The sequence below is a fragment of the Orycteropus afer genome, unplaced genomic scaffold (genome assembly GCF_000298275.1).
Source record: "Orycteropus afer afer isolate SDZICR_OR568_19922 unplaced genomic scaffold, OryAfe1.0 scaffold00278, whole genome shotgun sequence".
Lineage (NCBI taxonomy): Eukaryota > Metazoa > Chordata > Mammalia > Tubulidentata > Orycteropodidae > Orycteropus > Orycteropus afer.
The window spans coordinates 3,866,154-3,871,493 of NW_006921865.1; positions in this window are offsets into that span (position 1 = coordinate 3,866,154).

Below are 5,340 nucleotides of genomic sequence, written 5' to 3' on the forward strand. Positions count from 1 at the left end.
GTAGTGATACTGACTCAGAAACCCCAGGAGGGGTCGCTATGAGTCGGGTCTGACTCGACGGCACATAACAACAACAACATAAATATATACTCATCACTGCATTATAATATATAATGTAGTGGCAAAAAAGATATCCGAGATCACCTAGCCCAGTGCCATTGCTTTGCAGTTAAAAAAACAGGTAACAGAGCTTGAGTGACTATGGACTATGGCAGAGTCAGATCTAGAACACAAACTTTGGACTTCAAGTCCAATGTTTATTTATTTATTTGATTTTTAATTATATCATGCATAATACAATATTTTGAGGAAAGAGCAATAATTGTTAGACTTTATTTCCTCTTACATTAAAATGTTCTTTTTGAGAAAAATAGGTAAAACATAATGAATCTAGTTCTATTTGGTATTTATTCAACAAAAATATCACTAAGTATAGTTGGCGTCATATTCATTACCTGTGTTCAGGGAAGCTACTTTTATTTTAATGCTTCTTTATGAACTGATTCCACAAGAAAATTGATTACCAACCTTAACTAAGATGCAGCTTAAAGCAAATGCAACTTTGCTGAGAAACGCTCCAGATGTTGAGACAAATTAAACAAATCTGTATTTTATATTGCCACTAGGAGGCAGCATAATCAAGCAATTCATTCTATTTTCATTCTTTATCATTTGATTTTTAATAACGTTGACCAAAGGAAATGTATACAAGAAAAGTATAATATTGAATAGGTTGATATAAACCCAACTTACATCATATCACTAGTCTTTCACCATATGGGTTTCACTAGATGGTGCAAGAGAATACCGTGTAAAGAAGCAAATGACAGGAATTTGAATCTGGAAGATGCATGCCCATGATGGCAACAATACCACCCAGGTTATAGGAACATATCTTCTTCCTTAGGTACCTTCACTTAAACTCTGGTCATACAGGTACTTGTTGGAATGAATCTTATTTCAGAACATTATGATATAGAGAACATATTATTAATTTGATGACCCCATATATGTCAGTGTAGAACAATGCTCCCTAGGGGGATTCTTTGGAAGTGCATCTCCAGGCCTTTGTTCCAAGGCAATTTTGGGAGGACTTAAGCCTCCATCTATCGAGTTAGCAGCTGAGTCTGGTAAAATCTGCCCATCAAAGGACTAGATATCATTGATTAGGCATGAAATATCCTGACTTTTCCATAAACTGTGAGGTCTTTGTCTATTGACCTCAACTTGATTACAATTTATAAAATGGGGGAGATGCATTGAAGTAAATTTACTCCTCCCTATATTTTAACTGAGGTAATACACTGAGCTTCTAAGAGAGAACGGTAAAAATGTAAATTTTCCTATGACAGGGAAATTGACAGGAAATCTAAATGTTTTTGTGTCGACTAACTCCTATATCAGAAGTGTAATGGTTGAGTCAAAATACAACAGTTCATAAATATGGCACAGAATTTCTTTAACCTAGAATTATCCAGCTGAAAATGCAAACTCAGTCTTTGCACCTCACAGTGAGTTTTAACATCTCTAGAATATACTTCCTATCTGTAGACTTTGAGGCACTTTGATGGAAGATTATTTCTGATATTTAGAAAATTGGCAGTCCACCTCTTAGAGATTTGTAGCTGCTTTGATTGACAACTGGTTTCAGATACATATTTTCATTGCTTTGGTTAGGTGTAAGTATGTATCAAAACGAATTGCTGAGTGCTATGGAATAAAAAGAAAGTAGGAATTTTTCTACTTGTGTGATCTCTGAAGATCTTAAAGGAATCATTTGTAAAACAAATTGGCTAAATATCATTTATAACATCCTAAGAGCAGGTTTCTTTTTACATCTGAAGGAGATTGGGAATTAAGCCAGAAGCCTTTTTAAATGCAATGTGTGCTAGTTTTGAGGTAAGCAAACTGCTATTGAATATTTTCCTTTATTTCATTGTTTTAGAACCAATTTATTCAAGTCAAGAGATGGCTTCTTTGTTAATTAATATTGTTCATATAAAATACTGTTATGCTTGTTACATATCTAGCTTCTATTATTAATTTGCATGATCTTTATCCACATTATTATGGATAGGTTTATTCGTTATTAATAGTAGTAGTAAGAAAAACTGAGGTGCAGGAATATTAAAGATTTAGACGAAATATTTTAAAACATGATGTTTGTTGACTTTCCTTAAGTCTATACACTACTTTCATTTTGAACATTTATGGTCTTATTTTTAAGGTAAAGAATATAAAAAAAGGTTGGAGGACCAAAAAAGCAAACCCTTCTTTCTCTTTCCATTAGTGAATGCTTGGATTCCATTAAATAAAGACATTTTCTGTGAGGTATGGTAATATCTTTGTGTATTCACCAAAATGAAAAATTTTATTTCTCTCTCTGTTACTTTCTTAAAAGACTGTGACATTGGCTAAGTTATAATTGCTAACATTACACATCAGTGAAATGTATAAAAATAGAGGTAGTTATAAAGAGGATTTTTTTTTTCCTTCATCATGGTGAAAGTTCTAAATCATGTACTTCTCTAATAGACAGTAAGAACACATTTTACACCATTTCCTGTAGTTCCCTGGGCAGTTTTCTCCTAGTCAATCAGCAGAGAAGCATACTATGTTTGCAGCACTGAGCAACCTCTTTTGGGAAGTTAACTGGAAGTTGTACAAAAGATAATAAGCCTTGGTGGCTCAGTGATTGAGCACTTGTCTGTCAACCCCACTCCAGAGGAGAAAGATAATGGCAATCTGCTTCTGTAAAGATGTTGTTGTTAAATGCCATCAAGTTGGTTCCAACTGATAGCAACTCTATGTACAACAGAATAATACACTGTCTGGTTGTACAGCACCCTCACAATCTTTGGTGTGCTTGAGCCCATTGTTGTAGCCACTGTGTTAATCCATGTCATTGAAGTCCTCCTGTCTTTCTCTGACCCTCTACTTTACCAAGACTGATGTCCTTCTCTAGTGACTGATTCCTCCTGATCACAAATCCAGAGTACATGAAATGAAGCTTTGCCATCTTTGCTTCTAAGGAGCGTTCTGGTTGTACTTCTTCCAAGACAGATTAGTTCATTCTTCTGACAGTTCATTATGCATTCAATATTCTTTGCTAAAGCTGTAATTCAAATGCACCGATTCTTCCTTGGTCTTCCTTATTTATTGTCCAATTTTCACTTGCATATGAAACAATTGAAAATACCGTGGCTTGAGTCAAGCACACTTAGTCTTGAAAGTGACATCTTTGCTTTTTAACAATATAAAGAAAACTTTGGCAGCAGATTTGTCCAATGTAATATGTTATTTAATTACTTGACTACTGCTTCCATGAGCATTAATTGTGGATCTAAGTAGAATGAAATCCTTGACAGCTTCAATCTTTTCTCCTTTTATCATGTGGCTGCTTATTGGTCTAGTTGTGAGGATTTTTGTTTTCTTTATGTCGAGGTGCAATCCACACTGAAGGCTGTACTCTTTGATCTTCATCAGTAAGTACTTTAAGTCATCTTCACTTTTAATATGCAAGGTTGTGTCATCTGCATATCACAGGTTTTTTTAATGCTGAAGCCATGTTCTTCATATAATCCAGCTTCTTGGATTATTTGCTCAGCATACAGATTGAATAAGTATGGGGAAAGGATACAACCCTGATGCACTCCTTTCCTGATTTTAAACCATGCAGTATTTCCTTGTTTTGGTTGAATGACTGCCTTTTGGTCCATATACAGAATCTACTTGAGTACCTTTAAGTATTCTGAAATTCCTATTCACAATGTTATTCATAATTTGTTATGTTTCACACAGTCAAATACCTTTGCATAGTCAATGAAACACAATCTTTTTTTGGCATTCTCTGTTTTTGTCATCGAAAACCCATTAGGGCTGTTCTACTATGTCCGGTAGAGTCCCATGAAGCACAACTGACTTAGTGGCGATGCATTTATCATTTTTCTTTTTCTTTTTTTGTACAAAAGATTAGAGATCACTAGGGGAAAAAAAATCCCAAAATTTCCTGTTAATCAGGTTCATGCTACAAATGGTGTCCATGTTAGAAGTATGGTTGGATTTGTAACTGAGAAGAAATCAGAAGTAATGAGAGCATATTTCTTCTTTTGTCATGTACATGTTTTTCAAACATTCAATATTATTAAGTCTTTTTTTAAAATTGTAGTTTGGGTGAATGTTTATAAAGAAAATGCATTTTCCATACAAGCAGTTCATATACATTCCTGTCTCATGACATTGATGGCAATCTCCATAATGTAACAGCTCTTTTTCCATTTCTTTTCTGTGGTTAACTTTTCCCTGTGTCTTTCCTTTGTATGCATTCCTGCCCTCTGAGCAATCTTCCTGTGCAAATACTACCCTTCTGAACTCCCATGATTGATTGTTCTCAAGAGTGTACCTACCTGGTGTAAATGTTCACCTTATATGCCTGAGTATTGTTTAGCTGGAATTCATGGGAGCAAGTTCAATTCCAAGATCAAAAGATGGCTAAGGACCATAGTCTCAAGGGTTTCACCAGTCTCCATCAGACCAGTAAGCCTGGTCTTTTTTTTTTTTAATGATTGGAGTTTTGCTCCACAATTTTCTCCCACTCTACCCACTATCTCCTATCTCAATCCATTTCTGAAAGGTTGACAGTGATAGCCAGGCACAATCTTGTTCTTCTGGTCTCATGGTCATATAGACTGAGGATCCCATGGTCTACCAGTCCCATGGACTAATTGTTTCCATGTGTCTTTGGTTTTCTTCATTCTTCTTTGTTGTGGATGAGGAGGACCAGTTGTTGCATTTACATTACTGTTTGCAAACTCTTAAGGCCTAGTCACTGCTCACTAAAATAGGTTTTAGAAAAGTGTTTTTACGCAGTTTGTTATGTTGATTGAGCTTGATGTCCTCAGTGACCATGATCCTAAGCCCAGAGGTCCAACAATTAACTCCTTCAGGGTGTTTGGCTGTGGCAAAAGAGTTATCATAACTTTGTCCCATTAGTTCTATTTATATAGAGCTCTGGTGGCATAGTGCCTAAGGCATTTGACTGCTAATCAGAAGGCTGGCGGTTCAAACCCACACCAGCCACTCCTCCGAAGGAAGGTTGGGCACTCTACTTCTGTAGTGATACTGCTTCAGAAACCCCAGGAGGGGTCGCTATGACTCATGTTCAACTTGACGGCAGTGAGTATAGCACATAAAAAATACATATGTAGAAATATTGTCTGCCAAACTTATATAGGGTCATGGGTATATTCTCTTTTGCCTAGATATACTTGATCATTCTGCCTGCTACCTATGTATCAACCTATAGATTAATTTTTGTTATTACTAATAATGCAATATTGT